This window comes from Haemaphysalis longicornis, unplaced genomic scaffold (genome assembly GCF_048455015.1).
Source record: "Haemaphysalis longicornis isolate Haplotype H1 unplaced genomic scaffold, Haemaphysalis longicornis Haplotype H1 scaffold_1, whole genome shotgun sequence".
In the NCBI taxonomy this organism is placed as follows: domain Eukaryota; kingdom Metazoa; phylum Arthropoda; class Arachnida; order Ixodida; family Ixodidae; genus Haemaphysalis; species Haemaphysalis longicornis.
In genome coordinates this window covers 108380172-108398054 of record NW_027526203.1, presented here as the reverse complement: position 1 = coordinate 108398054, position 17883 = coordinate 108380172, and the positions used below count along the sequence as shown (strand labels likewise).

Genomic DNA, 17883 nt, shown 5'->3' with positions numbered 1-17883 from the left:
CGCGCCGCTGTGCGCTCTCTCTACGGCACGTCTAACGGCCCTGTGCGCGCGTTGCGCTTGTGCTAGGAGTTACAAAAATTAAGGGAAGTTCACACCAATGCATGGCATCTCACTTCTAGTACGCCAATGTGCTAAAGCCTGCGGCCTCCAGCGTTAACGTAAAAAATCACAGCTCCTTGTCGTCCGCCCTCACGCCAAACGACACATCAAGGAACACATTCAAATACTCTTTGATGGCCAGGCATCAAGATCCTGAGCCTACATCTCCAGGCCAACACCAAGAGTGGGGTATCGTTGCACCGCCCCAAACAGCATCAATCAAACCATACACATGATAAGGCGAGTTGACACCAAGAAGCGAGGCCTCAAGGAATCCGATACCTTTCGATTAATTCAAGCTTTTGTCCTCTCGTGAATCACGTACGGAAACCCCCTGTCTTCTTCTCGGCAAGGAGGACATAATGATACGTTATATAATGTATAGAAAGGCGGTTGAGCAGGCCATTGGCATTCCCCTTAGTGCGTCCACAGAGACGCTGCTTAGCACGGGGCTCTATAACACGGTGGAAGAGCTGATAGAGGGCCATCTTTCTAATTAGAAGCTCCGAATGAGCAGAAGTGCGGTGGGTCGTCGCATCCTTCACCAGATTGGCTGGGCAGCACAGAATGTCACTCCGCTTTATGTACTCTCGCACCCGCACTTTTGGTGACAAGAAATAAACATGCTCCCTTTGATTAGAAATATGAACCCCTCACACGACAAGGGTCGCCGACAAGCACGGACTCAAGCGCACAACCCCACCCTCTGTGGGGATCATGCAGTTATGTACACTGATGCCTGCCAACTTCGAGGGCAGTAGTACGCCATCATGGTGGCTACCTCCAAAACTAACCTCCTTGCGTGTGCTTCACTCAAGACTCAAGACATGATTGCAGCAGTAGAGGCAGCCATTGCCTTGGCTCTCACTTAACCAGGGGTTCGGAAGCTAGTAACCGATTGCCAATAAGCCTACCGGAAATACCAGTCAGGTTGGGTGTCGCGACGTGCACTGTTAAAAACCCTCTCCACAAACAGTTCCATTCAGCTCATCTGGACACCCGCTCACGCTTCCATGGAGGGCGACGAATACGCCTACCAATAAACCTGCGCTTTTACCCCCCGTGCTAAGGAGCTGCGCGAGGACATTATCCCGCTTGTCTCGTTCAGGGACATCACCCAGCAATATCGCCTTCAGATACAGACCCTACCTTTGCCTTACCCTGACCTTTCCAGAGAAAAACAAACTACCCTACGGCACATACAAGCCGGCTCCTTCCCACACCCAACGCGTCTTCACTTAATGCACTCGAATAGCTACGACGCTGAATGTAAATATTGCTCATAAGTAGGAACACTCCGGCAAATAATCAGGGTGTGCGACTTTAGCCCTGAGCAACCCCTCTCTTTCCGTCAACTACCCAACAAAACAAATGGGAGATGCTGCTGTCCAGCCCCTGTCTGCCTACCCAACTTCAGATGGTGGTCACAGCACAGGCGGCGCGGACTGCATATGGGCTCCAGTGAAGAAAGAACCACTCCCCTGGGCCGCACTCTAGGCTGTTCAGAAACCTTCATAGAAGTACTACCTCCTTCTCCGTCTCCTCCTCCTTCTTCTTCTCGTCGCCTCCGCCCGCGGCGTCAGAGATGGAGAAGTGAGATCGTCTAACACCGGGTTCGAGCTTCCTTTAATTTTTAAACCAATACAACTCAACCAACCACCGTTCATGCATCAGTGATTGAACCTTACGAAGAATACCTCTTTAAAGGAGCCATGAAGAGAAAATACAACTTCGTTTAATTTGAAAGAACTAGGATTCAGTATCTCACTGAACTCCATTACAGCCCCAAAAGATGTTTTTAACGGAAAAAAAGCAAGAAGTATTTAAAAACTTTCAAATTTTACGCCACAGTGACGTGTTATGAGCAAGAATGACGTCATATGGGCCAACAATAAAACATAATTTTCAGTGCGTTAACTGCACGTTAGCATTCAAGTGATGTGGTCAAATGGAGCTAGAGGCCCCATTACAGACGTCCAGTCATGTGTCGTCGCGACAGGTCAGTTAGGCGGCCGCCAATGGCACAAACAAGCTTCCATGACGTCATAGAAAAGTTGCGGAAAATTGGCTAGGGGGTCGCGACTACTTCACACGTTTTCTTTAATATCTCCGTTATTTGTTCGAAGACTGGGATTATATTGGTATCATTGTTTTCGGGGCTAAGCAGTCTTTCTAACAAACCCAACTTGTATTTTGTCTTCATGGCTCCTTCAAAGTAATAAAGGGTGTGGTTAAGTGCATTTCACTTCTCTCTGGTTTCACTATTTGTAGAGCCACGTGACTTAATTTAAGGGACGTCGCATGGGCAATCGCTGTGGCTGCCGTTTACAGCTTTCCTTTCCAACCACATTCACAAGGTGGATTGGCGCAATTTTTTTTTTTTTTTTAGAAACTCACACTTTCGAGCTACCTCCTTTGAGACATAATTTCTTTCTGCAAACCTGTGGACGTCTGCAACTCCTCGTTCGTAAAACCAAAAATCAAAGGACACGTAAGACCTTCTTATGTGTTGCGAATGAGAAAGCATGTATGTCCAGCTCAAGGCCTGAGGCGCTTTGTTTCTCTTCGCCTTGCCGAAGGGCCTTGCAATATTGCCACGGGAAACGCTTGCTTTGCGGCCAACTTCAGTGTTTTTGTATTCCTTCGAACTGCCATCTACGCGTTCCGCCGCTGCTTTCATGCCGGGGTACATTGGGAGAGCTGATAACTATGGCGAGTTTTGTGCTTGTTATTCTCCTCCCTTTTTTTGTGATACACTCGCGGGGGCAACCACCCTTCGCTACGGTCGAGTTTAAACTCGCGCTTTGGAACGCCTTGGAAAGGGTCCCTTTCTCCAATATGGACGCCAATGCCAGTGAAGCCTGTCTTGCTCAATCTCACGTCGTGGAGCTCCTTATTGTTTAGAACGCCTCGTTTAATGAAACGCCTACGAAGATGCTGTTTGCCTGTTATGGGCACCGGACGCGTGGCCAGTACACGCTTTCTTCTTCATAACAGTTGTATTGAGACAGACCGGGAGATACTCCAATATACCAAGAGGGCTCCCGAAATGGTCAATTAGGAGCCTCACATTATCAGCCTATATTGCACTTTGTGTAAGCCGTAATCCGAGATTCTGGAGCTGATTATGATAAAGGTTTACTCGATAAACGCGGGTTTAAAGTTACGTTGTCCTCGCGCTATGCTTCTCGAAGGTTTGGTGACTGTAGGTTGCATATCCAGCCGTTGCAATTTATTGCAGCGAAACACTTTTAGGTATTGAAAATGCACCTGAATAATCTAATATTTTATCGTAGTCAAAAGCTAGATTACAACGTAAACGTTGGATAATGTAACCGCATTAATTTCTGTTTTTTCATTGCAAAGAAAGGTGCCGTAAGTACGGTGCCTGATAAACCGGCTTGATAAAGCTCTTTGATGTTTCGAAAACAATACAATACAATACAATACAACACAATACAATACAGTACAATACAATACAATGAAGATTTATTTCCACCAATCTCACTACAGAGGTGAATAAATTTTCCCACGTATTACATATAAATTAGGACTATAAACTTACGCTGAGTGTTCAATACAGAGAACGGTTGAACTACATGATAGTATACCACGAATAAACGTTTCATAAATTCAAACCAGTCGCCGTCTGGAGAACCTAGGCCAAATATTTTTTGACCTGCTCCGCACCATCGCCTACCAGCTAAACTACCACGTTGGCCAACCTTGCCATTCGCCATTGTAGTAATACTTCCCTTCCCAATTTTCTAAAGGCTGGAAAGTGCCACGTAACTCGCGGTAAACCCTTGAATAGGCCGAGCAAATGATCGGAACCAAGATTTCACGAAGCATCATCAAGTATAGTCATGGGTGGCCTTATACGTATGGGTGCGAACTACAAACAGTAAAATACGTATCTGCAGAGTCTATCGTCAAAACGTCGTTCGAAAGCGGACAGCTAAGTTCCTACTCGCGGCATTGTTCTTTTGTGCCAATGTACTTGCAGATCGACACGGAATATCAAATTTTTAATATCGCGACTGTCCTGATAGAACGATTGCATTTCTGCCTGTCTGTATCACGGCTAATACCTTAACAGTTCAGCGACTACATCGTTTAAGGCGAAGGCCTCAAATGACCCATCAAGCAAAACAGTTGGAGTCGTGCATTGGCGTCCGTAACACAAAAATGACTCCTTCGGTGGTATAAAAAAAGAGGAAAGGCCAAGGGCCGCGACGTCCCAGTGATACCGTGGTGGTTCTATTTACAATATGGCGATGAGTGGAAGACCAAGCAGCTCGTGCTATAGCTGCTGGTGCGGATACAGGCACCGATGATGATGATCTCATCGGTGCAGCAATGGTGACACCTATAAAGTTTCTACAGGTGGCATTCAATACCACAACCAGGCATTACCTCGCCAGTAGTGAGAGGTGATCGTCCGCGTTAGTACCCCTCAGATGAAGAGACCGGGCGGATGAGCAGCGACCTTTACCACCATCACCAACTCCCATTCCACGGCAGCAGGGACGAACAGCGGCGGAACAGATACGAAGCCCATTGAGTATTAGAAAACGTTAGGCGGATCGCAAAGCAAATTAGGCAAGCAGCAACATCACACACACAAAAAACTTCGATAACGCCGGGCACAAGCAGCATCTGAGGCATTCAGATAGGCAATCCTGCTTTGGCATTCAAACCCCAGAGGTGCTTAGGTGTGCTGCGATTTTTTCGCACCTCAAGGTGCATTTTCCACTGTGGCGCACCGAAAAAAATACGTGTTGGGGTACAGTTCGGGTTCGGGAGGATTCATTTCGTTCCAGTTCAGTTCCGGTTCTACTCAATCACGTACCCAAACGGTTCGCGAGCCGGTTCGGAAGCTTTCAACCGGTTCGCGAACCGCTTCGATAAGTTGAACTACCAGGATGGTTAAAAAGTGTGTTTTTTCAATAAATCTATCAATCAATCAATCAAAGTTTTTTATTGTACTGTACATAAATACATCTGCATGGAAATATACAGGTGGGACCCCAGAACCCAAGAATGGGTTGTAAAAGGGGTCCCTACGATAAATGAGGTGATCACAGTCTGTTTGATCATTTTTTAAACAAAATACGTTCTCCTGGTTTGGACAGGCGCTACAAAGGCTTCCAATGAAATCAGGTATATAACAAAACGAAAAATGTACAATCATAAAACAGGAGAACGGTCATTGGCAAATGAAAAAAAAATAAATAGAAGTGTTTGGGGGAAAAGAAGAAAGAAAAAAGAAAGAAAGATCAGAATGTGAAAATAAAGATAAAAGCTGTTCAAAAAACAAAACTCTGGTTATATAAACACAACTACAAGTCTGTACGCCAGTCAAATAACATAAACACTTGTGCTTTTAGTTGTTTTTTATACATATAGAACGATGGTGTGGAGGTGACGCTGTGTGGGAGTTTGTTCCATAAGTGTGGAGCCATATACGAAAAGGAAAATAATCCATAGTTACTTCTAATCTCGGGTATTGCTAATGTGGTTGAGCATGTAGTTCGAAGGGAATATGTAGTGGTGCGGTGAATAATTCCAATCGAATGACAGCTTATGATATTGTGAATTATCCTATACAGAAGCAACAGGGCATAATATCCAATACAGGTGTGTAAGGGCATTATATTGAGCATTTGATATGCAAATTTAACAGATTCTTGTCTATGCATGAGTAGTATTGCGCGGAGAGCTGTGCTTCGGGCGGTCACAATAGGCACAAGAGTGGTGCGATATGTTAAGCCGTAGACACTGACTGCGTATGTAATGTGGGAATGTAGTAAGGTGTGATACAGTATAATCATAGTTTTAAGAGGTAAGACATGACGTAGTTTACAGAGCATTGGAATTTTTTTGTAAATCTTGCAAGCAATTTCTTCAACATGCTTGTGCCATAAAAGTTGATTGTCTAAATATACACCTAAAAACTTTGTGTGTTTCACATTTTCTAGAGTAATATTGTCAAGCTGTACGACTGCATTATTTGTTAGGCGGGTGTTTTTTGCTGAAAATAAAATATAGTTACTCTTTGTTACATTCGCAGCAAGCTGGTTGCGCTTTAACAATTGGGACAATTTTGATAGGACAGCATTAGCTTTTTTGTAGAGGTCTGTTTCATTTCTGGCTGTCAGGAAAATGTTAGTATCATCAGCATATAAAACACATTGTTCTGCCAAATATGCAGGCAGATGATTGATCTAACATAGGAAAAGAAAAGGTCCTAGAATTGACCCCTGTGGCATGCCATTATTTGTGGTTAGTCTTTGTGATGAAGCATCGTTGACGACGACATATTGCTCGCGGTTTAACAGATAGCTTTTGGTAAGTTCGACAGGTGTTCCACGTATACCGTATTTTTCTAACTTTGTTGATAATACTTTGTGGTTTATCACGTCAAACGTTTTCGTTATATCTATGAACACGCCCGTTGTAAGTAACTTGTTTTCAATACTTTGCTTGGTGTTTTCAACTTGTTAAGTAGAGCCAGCTCTGTCGAATTTCCTTTCAAGTAACCATACTGCTCTTGCGCATATAGTTTGTTTGTTATAAAGAAGTTATCTAAACGAGACAGAATCGCTTTCTCGGCAACTTTCGACAGTGGCGATAAGATTGATATTGGTCGATAGTTTTCTGGTTTTGTTCGGATTCCCTTTTTGTATATTGGCACAATTTTTGATATTTTAAGCCTTCTTGGAAATTTACCCGTGGTAAACATGTCGTTAATAATATGCGCTAAAGGTTCTTTTACATGGATTGCGCACGTTTTCAGCATTGAAACTGAGATGTCATCATAGCCTACTGATGCAGTGGGTTTTAAATTTAGAATTAACTTTTAAATATCTTGTGCATCGACTGGTCGCAGAAAAAAGGATCTAGCACTGTTTGCGCCTTTTGTGTAGTCAATTAATGCTTCCCCTGAAGAATTCTGTATTATTTTAGACGTTACCGTGGCAAAATAGTTATTAAATGTTTCTGAAACTTCGGTGCTATTTGTAACCATGCTACCATTTACAATCACTTTTTTTACAGCCTTGACAGCGGTTGTTTTGTTTAATGCAGAATTAATTACCTTCCAGGTTGCGCTAGTGTTTCCATTCGCTTGCTGTATTCTTAGGTGGAAATAATTAATAGTTTTAATAGTTTTAATAGTTTAAAACCGACCGTAGAGAAAAAAAAAAGAAAACTTTACAATACTGCTCTTTGCCACTAACAGTGGGGCAATTTCAAAGACATTTGCAGCAGCAGCAGTCACGGCGGAAGGACCACGCTCTGAATCTTCGCACTTTCTATTTCCAGGCGCCCGAAGTTCCTTGCTTGGCAGGCACTACTGCTGAGTATCGCCCTCGCAACAACGCTCCGTCACGCCCGCGTGTCTCCAGCTACAGTGTTCAAGGGATAAGCAAGCAGCTGTTGCGCATCCTGCTCTGCACATCCAACAAGGGGCTATAAAGACCACTCTGGGCTGCCCGGAATCCATTGAAGCAGCAGCAGTTACGGCGGAAGGAGCACGCTCTGAATCTTCGCACTCTGTATTTCCAGGTTGGTGTGCGAGTTTTAAAGAACTTTTCTGTGCTGTAAAAATTGTAGTGACTGCTGCTCAACGCTGATTGTTATCTGTATACAATGCCTACTTGTCCTGAACGTCCTAAAAATTAAAGCGCTTGAATCCGCGTTTAAAAAGCAGGCGGAGGCTAAGAAAAGACTGGATGACGAGGCCTGGAAGAGCATCCGAAACTATGTGAGAGCGTTAAGTTGCTTAGAGCTCAGCACGATAGCTTGCGTGTGAGGCAGGATGAGCTCATTGCAGAAAGTAAAGCGCAAGGGCCCACAACGAGTATCGTGAAACCGGTTTGGTTGAACTTTACCAATATTCTCGACAAAGCACTATAGAAATTTAAGGCGTGCCGACGACTAAAGGCGAGGACTGTACTGCCACACTAAAGTGCGTGGGCGATGCAATCGGTTGTCCTGTGACACCTACTGACCTAGACACAGTGCACGGTGTTCCAACGAAATCAGCAGAGAACAACATGATTGCACGGCTTTGCAGTCGTGACAAAAAAAACGACATCATCCGCGAAGCTCGCAAGGCTCGGCTTCACTGTACCAACATGGGCTTTGCTGAATCGTCCGACAATGCTGTTTACACGAATGAGCACCAGACTGCCGAAAATAAGAAGCTATTTTCTGGAGCATTGGCTCAAGAAAGAGCTCGCATTATGAATCCGATTTCTATCCGATTGTGTCATTCCGATGTAGTCGAAGCAATTTAGATTTTGCACTTTGACTGTGACTGAGGTTGCATGGGGGAAACGTTCTCGTTTTATCAATCTTTCTCTTCGAAAATGAGCTTTTATTTTTGTTTGTCCATGAAAAAAATTAGCGCCATTCCACTCGGTGAATGTGGTTGCAAAGCGAAGCTGTAAACGGCACGCACAACGATTACCCATGAGACGTCACTTAAATTCCCTCACGTCACTCTAGAAATAGTGAATCCACAGAGAAGTGAAATGCACTTAACCACACCCTCTAATAGTTCAAAGTGATATTCTTGGTAAGGTTAAATTAAAGCATGATGTATGAACGGTGGTTGGTTGAGTTGTATTGGTGTAGCACATGAGTGGAAACCGTTTTTTATAAAACTCAAGCTCAAACCCGGTGTTAGACGATCTCGCTTCTCCCTCCTGTGCCGTCGCGGACGGAGGCGACGAGATGGGCGGCAGAGAAGGAGGAGGTGCAGGAGGAGGAGGAAATACTTCTATTTAGATTTCTGAACGGCCCAGAGTGCAGCCCAGGGGAGTGGTTCCTTCTTCACTGGAGCCCGTATGCAGTCCGCGCCGCCTGTGCTCTGTCCACAAACTGAAGCTGGGTAGGCAGAGAGGGGCTGGACAGCAGCATCTCACATTGCTCTTGTTGGGGAGTTGACGGAAAGAGAGGAGGGTGCTCAGGGCTCAAGTCGCACACCCCAGTTGTACCGGAACCTGTTTTTGAGGCATCTTCGTTACAGCCTGCCAGCCATTTCAAACTTGCGAACTTCTTCCCAGCGTACATTGGTGGGTTTTCAAGCACAAGCCCTCAGAATATGCTTGGGACTACCATGATCTGTCGCAGATATGACTGTACTTTTTCACCAACCACAGCCCTCGTATCTCTAGAGCTAACCACCTTAACTGCCCGTCGTGAAATAGAATCACTAACCTTTTTTCATCGCATCATTCACTGTTCATATCGCCTGTCATCTAACAAATATGTCACATATGCAAACCCCACTCAGACCAGAAGCAATCACACTTTTAACGTTTCCCCGTATCATCCCCGCACAGACACGTTCAAATATAGCTTTTTTCCGCGAACAATTGAGCATTGGAATTCGTTGCCTGGCCACGTGCGCTCTCTAGACTTGCGTGCATTTCCTTCTAAAATACAACTATTGTAAGCTACGCACATGTACCGCTTTGTTTCCTCTCCCCCTTTGTACAAGTGCACTTTTGTACTTAGATGTGTATATTAGGTCGATCTACTGTAACCCTTTACCATGCCGCTAAAACTGTATACTTCCTTCTGTGTTGCGTTTCGAACCCCCGGTTTCGTCGTTACCGTGTTTTCTTTCTTTCTTTTTGCTTTTGTTTCATTGTTGAACTTGTTCGATGCATGGTTTTGTGCGATGTACCCACTCCTGCTATAGCCCCAAGAGGGGCTGCAGTATGTAAAAATAAATAAATAAATGTACGTCTACTGTGGGCACAATTGCCGAGGCACGTGTGTTTCCAATTGATGCACTTCTTTTGTGCGAACCCCTTCTGGTCTACTTTAGCTGTTTCACAAGGCATGAACACTATCCATTATCGTCTCTTCCTACTACGTGTTCGAGAAGTAGTTTTGCGGCAGCCATTTTGTGACACCAACATAGGATCCCATCGGTTCTGAAACCTTGGGACCTCCTCCTGTAAATTCCCCCAATGCTAATACTCTCTTGTACCTTTCTGAATAAATTTGAATTTGAATCAATGGTGGTTTCCCTGAATCCTCTGTGGGTACTATCAAAACCATCAATCCGCTTTTCCATCCCGGGAATTGGGAGGAAGTCCTCTTTGCCATCAATAGCCCTCAAACAGTTGACTCTAGCGTTCTTGACAGACAAGTACGCCGGAACTGTACATGTATATGCTGATGGCTCTGTGACTGCATCCAGGTCTACTGCGGCTGTGGTAATTCCAAGCCTATGCGTTACCGGAGGAATCACACTAGACCACAAGACAACGTGTACTGCTACTGAGTTGGTTGCCATACGGGAGGCGATTCGTTTAGTCTCCCGTGAATCACCTCAAGCTTGGACCCTGTTTTGTGACTCCAAGCCAGCACTCCAGGTCCTCAAGGGAGTTATGAGGCAAGGACCCTATTATGCCCTTGCTGCGGAAGTACTCGAATTATGCTCATTGGAACTGCAACAAGGACATGTCCTTACTATTCAGTGGGTACCAAGCCATTGCGGGCTAGCTAGCATAGCGGGCTGACCAGGAGGCAAACAAGGTTTCTGCAAAATGCATGTGTTGTACGTCTGCCTTCGCAAGGACGGACACGACTGCCCTTCTGTCTACCATTCTCCGCCATGCCTCGGCGAGTCACTGCTCCCAATCTGACAATCGTCATAGAAGACTACACCGTCTGAACCCCGACTGCAAGTTTCGGTTACCTTCTGGTATTCAGCGAAACCACGCCACGCTGTTTCACCGACTACGGCTTGGCGTAGCCTTTACCCGTCGCTACAAGCACCTCATTGGGGTTACGAGTGACCCCGACTGTGAAACATGCCGTGTACCAGAGTCTATTTCTCATGTTCTCTGCCACTGTCCACGCTATGCGCATCCTCGAGAACAATTAGCGAGATAATTGGCCCGTTTGGACTGTCGTGTGGTGTCGGTGGAAGTACTGCTAGGACCTTGGCCACACGCGCAGCGTTCCCACAAGGCATTTAAAGCTGTGCTGACATTTCTGCGCAGCAGCGGCCTCTCAGCGATATTGTAGTTGAGGCCCGTCCGGGTGAACTTTAACACATGCACAGTATAAGTATAGGCATCTTCTGTACATAGCCATGTATTCATTTCTCCGCCATCTTCATCCCTCTCGTCCTCCATCCACGCTCTTTCCTCCCTTTTCCCTTCCCACACACAGAATAGCTGGCCAGATATACTACCATCAGGCCGAACTTTCTGTGTTTTTTTGTTTCAAAGACATTCCTCTCTCTCTCTCTCCCATTGTGTGGCGGAGTGTTCCTACTTTGCAATATTTACATTCAGCGTCGTAGCGATTCGGATGCATTAAGTGAAGACGCGTATGGCCTGGGAAGGAGCTGGATTGTATGTGCCTTAGGCTAGCTTATTTTTCTCTGAAAAGGTCAGGGTAAGGCAACGGTAGGGTCTGTCTCTGAAGGCGATAATGCTGGGTTATGTCCCTGAACGAGACAAGCGGGTGACTGTCCTCGTGCAGCTCCATAGCACGGGGGTAAAAGCGCAGGCTTGTTGGTGGGCGTATTCGTTGTCCTCTATGGAAGCGTGAGTGGGTGTCCAGATGAGCTGAATGAAACCGTTTGGGGAGTGGGTTTTTAACACACGCAGTGCACATCGGGACACCAAACTGGTAATTCCGGTAGGCTTTTTGGGAATCGGTTACTCCCTTCCGAACCCCTGGTTGAGTGAGAGCCAAGGCAATGGCTGCCTCTTCTGATGCTCATGTCTTGGGTCTTGAGTGAGACACACGCAAACACGTTTGTTCTGGAGCGTGATGGCGTACTACTGCCCTCGATGTTGGGGGGCGTCAGTGTAGATAACTGCATGATCCCCACCGAGGGTGGTGTTGAGCGCTTGAGCCCGTGCTTGTCGGCGATCCTAATCGTGTGAGGGGTTCATACTTCTAAGCAAAGGGAGCATCTTTAGCTCTTGTCGCCAAGAGTCCAGGAGTCCATCAAGCGGAGTAACATTCTGTGCTGCCCAGCCAATCTGGTACAGGATGCGGCGACCCGCCGCAGTTCTGCTCATTCGGAGCTTCTGGATAGAAAGATGGCCCTCTATCAGCCCTTCCAGCGGGTTGCTGAGCCCCGTGCTAAGCAGCCTCTCTGTGAACGCACTCATGGAAAGACCAATGGCTTGCTCAACCGCCTTTCTAATCATTATATAAAGCATCTTTATGTCCTCCTTGCCGAGAAGACGTCAGGGGGTTGGCGTAAGTGATTCTCGAGAGGGCAAAAGCTTGAATTAATCGAAAGGTATTGGATTCCTTGAGGCCTCGCGTCTTGGTGGCAACTCGCCTGATCATGTGAATGATTTTATTCATGCTGAGTTTGAGGCGCTGCAAGCATACGTCACTCTTGGTGTTGGCCTGAAGATGTAGGCCCAGGATCTTGATGATGGGGCTTGGAGTGATGGCCTGGCCATCAAGGAGTATTTGAATGTGTTCCTTGAGGTGTCGTTTGGCCTAAGGGCGGCCGTCAAGGAGCTGAGATTTTTACGTGAACACTGGATTTAGCATATTGGCGTACTAGAAGTGAGATGCCACGGGTTGGTGTGAGCATCCTTTAATCGCAATCGAATGGCATTCAGCGAGAATGCAGGGGTTAAATTCGTAGACGTGCTTGGTGAGTGCACCACTTGTCTTCCCTGTCTCCGCGTGGGCCCGTAGCTAAATCGGTAAGACAACGGGCTCTGGCTTTGTTACTCTACTAGTTCCAGGTTCGATTCCTGGCGGTGCTGGTAAATTCTTTTATTTCTTCGCGGGAGTTTTCTGTTGACACCAACGGTCGCGAAAGAACCCTTGGGGGTAGAGGTAAAAAGCTTTGCTTTAAAACACGTGTAAAAAAATTGCCGCTTGTGATGGTGTTGCGTTTTATGCACATTGCAGGGGGCAGAAAAATTTGGACTACCTTGGATTATTCAACTGTAATCGAAATATCGACTCATAGGCGGTTTCGTTTTTTTTTCCCTACATCAGAAAAACAACCGCGGGGGGCGCTGAATGAACTATGCTTGCCAGTGACATAGCCACTGAACCATCCTGTGAATAACACTTGTCATTTATTTGCAGTCTTCAGGTGCACGACCGTTTTACGCAAATTATGATGCGCAACAATGAGGCGCGTTTAGGGTGTGTGGCTTTACTGTTGCGCCGTACAGCAACCGTGCAGGCTTAATGTTCATATGCAAAGGCGACCAAGGAAGGGCAAAGTCGACGTTTCATATCGCGTCAAGAATGCCGGAATTGTGTTATTTCTGTCACTCAGCGTTGTAATCTGCACTCGCGACCACCAGCGACATACCGTTGCAACATTAGTGCGTACACCTTCCATTATGTTGCGGCTACGTACACAGAGTTGACAGTGTCGCGACTGATCTGAAGGGGAAACGGCGTGAGAGTCTACGCAGTTGAGCTTGCGTAAAACAGAACACCCCCAAATGACACACTGACTGCGTGGTAAGTTCGCGCACCTCACTTATTATTAAAACCGCCCGGCAACTAGATATCTTTCGCTGGGGTTAGCTTGTTTACCTGTATTGTGTTTGTTTCCCCGCCGGCCGAGCTGAGTTGGCGTGAGGAGCGTAGGAGAAACCGCGGAGGCTTCTTTCTTATTCGCTGCGCTTTTGTGTCCACCGACGAGCGGTCCCGGAGACGCCGCATACAAACGCGTCGGTCACTCCATAATAGCTGAAAGGGATGTGAGCTTTCGAAGGGGAAGTTCCTTGCGTTCGTTTGAGAAGCCGGCAGAGGGGGACTGTTGACGTTTTAACGACCGCGATTACCGCCACGAAAATCCCCGAACCGGACAGGAGCTGAAGGTCGGCCAAGGGGTCAAACCTTGGGTCAAGCATAGGAAGAGGTCACCAGACATTCTGTCTGCGATAGCGGCACTGTTCAACGTTACTGGGCGAAGTTTCAGTTCATCACACGTCTCAACCTGGCGACTCGGCGTCTGGGATGCGTCAGTAGGTAGGCGACCAGGCTTTGTTAGGCGCTCCACGTGTCTACAAAGGAAAGGAATACTGGCGGCGCGGAGCACAAACATAGGCGTGCACGGTATGACAATACTTTAAGACGTGCCGCCCGAGAGCCGATTCCCGTCGTTAGGTCTGCTTTTAGTTGGGCGATTTTCATGTATGTTATATTTGTGTTTGGTGGAATACTTCCGGGTTTCTGTATGAGAGTGAGAGAGTTTGGCCACGTCACTATTTTGAACTCACCTAGCTTTGTTTTTCACGGTGGCCAATCAGTGGCCTAGCGTGGGCTAATGAATGAGCAATCCTCACTCTCAAGTTGTGACGTCCCGTTTGTGGCGTGGTTTTGGTGGTAGAAGCGAGGAGCTTGATGTTTTGAGGACGAACAGAAACAAGAGACAACCCGCCGCGGTGGCTCATTAGCTACGGCGTTGCGCTGCTGAGCCCGAGGTCGCGGGTTCGATTCCCGGCTGCGGCGGCCGCTTTTCTGATGGAGGCGAAAACCAAAACACGCCCGTGTGTACAAGATTTCGGCGCGTGCTAAAGATCCCCGGGTGGTCAAAATTAATCCGGAGTCCTCCACTACGGCGCGCCTCATCGCCTGCGCCGCGTCGGTGCGTTAAACCCCACAATCAGTCAGAAACGAGAGACAGAGGAGGTAGAGCACGGCGAGCCCCGCTCGACACGGGTTTTCCCCGGCCTCTTGTTTACGATCACGTGCCTTGAAAGTTGGAAATACGCAATGTAAATAAAGTGTACATATTGTACATTTTGAATTTGCTTGAAGTAGACCGTCGTCGGCTATGTGCCGTCGGCCAACGAGCCAGCGAGTGATCGTTTCAACGATCATCGTTTCATCGCTTCGATCGTCGGCGTCGGCGACTGATCCTACCTTGAAAGTTAACTCTGCGCGTCAGCAACAACGGGTGGTCGCACCGTTTCGTCATGAACCGGTGGCCGTTATTTATTTTTTCGGTTAAATTCTAGTTAAAGATCAGCGGGCTGAAAAAATAACGCTTTGGAATCGGGTTCCCTTCCGGGAAAAATACCGGGTCTGTTCCGGTTTTCCGTTTGATTCGTTTCTTGTTCGACACCCTGGTTAGTAGGCCCTCCTCACTTTGTGCTGGTACAAGCCTTTGGAGGCGTGGTGTGGGTGTAACAAAACTGAAGTGTTTGGTGTTTCTGGGTGTCGATCAAAAGAGGGCAGATGTGGGGAGACACTTGTTTGTTAAATATATTTAGCTAACCATATTTATGTACTTCTCTGTTTTGTTGTAAATTATGTATGTTCGTTAATTGGTAAGTTTTGTATGGTAACCAAATGTCGTCGTCCGTAGATTCAAAGTTAACCTGAGGGCCTCCACAGCCATTGTGTACTTCTTCATCGCCTGAGCGAGCCCTCTATTTATTTAATTTATTTATTTGTTTATATTTTTCAAGTGCTCACCAAAAGCAGCGGGCCTTCTCGAGCACATGAATATAAGGCATGTACATGGGTACATGAATATAAGGCATACAAAAAGACAACAAATAGGAAGAGAAATAAATAAAAATGCAAAAAAATAAAATGTGTAGATATATGCAGTAGAGGAGGGCGGTCAAGGAAGCCAAAAGATTTTCTGAACAACAAGATATCGGAGGTCGTGTGCATAGTGTGCACTAATGAACACATAGGCGAGAAAAATAATCCCTCCTTAAGGACAGCTGTAGGGCAAGTTGGTGCATTATGATTGAAAAATACAGCGCGACTTGGAAAACGACACAAAAGAAGAACGACGGGACAAGCGCTCACTTGCAACGAACATTTATTGAAGCATCGTCTCGTATTTATACATTTATCGTGGAAGCATGCGCACTCGGATACACTAAATGGAAAGCATCAAATCGATGGACACAATCAAAGTGACGTTTTCAAAAACTCAAACTCGGGGGCACGCAAAAGCACTGATGTATCGCTGGCGTACTTCTCCCCTTTCTTCTTAAAGGGAAGGTGAAGCGGTTTTAGAATTAAAAGAAAAGTTGACTAGCAGCAAGTACACATTGAATAGTTCATGTGTACGAAATATTTTCGCAATACATGCAATAGAAGCGGCGCAATGAGCAAACAAAAGTGGCCCGATGCCCCGCCCCCATCTCGCCGCGCGATGCCGGAAGAGCGAAGAGCGCAGGCGAAAACAGGCTGAAAAACGTCATACCTGGTCTTCCGGCCGGATCGGCCACCTCGGCCATGCTCTTTTCGCCGTGTTTTCTTGTGAATGATACTTGTTGTTGTTGTGGTTGATAGCACTCACTTGTACAATTTTCGTGTTCAAAAACTATGCACGAACGCCAAACGAGGCATACGTTATCATGCCGTATTCCTAAGCAGAATAATGCCACGCCGGGATGCTTGATAACATACGGAAGCGACAGCCGAGGTGGCTGTGCTTGATGACAGAGAATATACAACACTACGTTAAATACTTTGTAAACCGCTCCAACGCGTTTTTTTTTTTTTTTTGTTGTTGTTGCGACGAACGTGAATGTTCACATTAGATTGTAGATTTACGAAGGATGGGGAATACTGCTGTACTTTGGCCGGGGATGTTATGTTCCATTCCAGAAACCAAGTCACATTTGTTAAGGAAATACTTGTTTCGTTAAACGCGTCGGTTTTCTTTCCCTATGGGCTAAGGACAGTGTTCAAAAAAAACAATTTTTTGGCGAAACTAAAACAAGGGGCCAATCCTGATTGAAGTTCCCTCCCAGCCAAGAGGTAAACAGTATTCCTACAAAGTAAGAGAACGAAGAAAACCAGATTACTTATTTTGCAAGTATACATGTCACGATAAGGTGATGTTTGTCTGGAATTAAAAAAGAAACACCACTCCGAACCACCATCGTGCCATAATTTGTGTTGACTGCGGGGGCCTAATTTTTTGCCCAAGATTCCGTGTGGCTGCATATTATAACCTGGCAAGCACTTGTTGTCACTGAACCTCAAGTGTGCTCCAGTGATAGTCGGTGATATATATAATGATGATGCTAAAAAAATTAGGAGTGAAGAGTAAATATACGGCCTCTGTCCGACTAGCGCGGTATATGCTTAAATCTAGAAATGCTGAAACAGGCCAACGATTCATTATCACAAACGTTTGGTGCACACTAAAAATTTTTACGCCCAAAAGGGTGCTTCAGCTTGTCGCCGCAGGAGCACCCTAAAAACTGAATATTTTACGCCCTTTAGGGTGCTTGGATTTTGTCGCCGCAGGAGCACCCTCTGTGAAGCACCCCAGAAGACAGGTGCCTTATAACACCCTTTTCCGCCTAAAAGTATCCTAGGGTGCTACTTAGCACCCCAATCTGTAGGAGCATCTTCTGCAAAAGCACCCACCTAAAGGGGTACAAAACGGGTGCGTCATCTTCGGTTCACAGGTGCAGCAGGTGTGAGACCACATATTGCACAATATCACACACGATTATGGTATGAAACATTCGTGCTTTCCAAGCTCGGTTCTGTGAGACATTCCATTGAAGCTCAACATCAGCGGATAATTTCCTTGAACTTGTGTCACCGATTGTTAAAACATCAATTTAAAAAGTCAGGAGCCACATCTCAGTACAGTTATAACTTTAGAGGTAGTTGATTACCCAAAACTTCGTAAAAAACCAATTATATGTTCACTTTGCCGAACTGCAGTACACATCCTTCGAGATTCACTGCAGAGCCTAACCATGCTGTGCAGTGAAAGCAATTAGGTGTGCAACACTTCAACCACACAAAACTTCCTTG

General features: G+C 46.1%; 1 protein-coding gene across 2 annotated transcripts in view; it reads left to right on the top strand.

The window, feature by feature from the left end:
- The window catches only part of LOC144178902 (sodium-coupled monocarboxylate transporter 1-like), a 368331-nt gene that overhangs the window by 8730 nt on the left and 341718 nt on the right, over positions 1 to 17883 (top strand). For both annotated transcript variants that reach the window (XM_077707060.1, XM_077707046.1), the window contains exon 2: positions 7426 to 7668. The gene's annotated coding sequence lies outside the window, so the exon portion shown is untranslated. The remainder of the gene's footprint in view (positions 1 to 7425; positions 7669 to 17883) is intronic.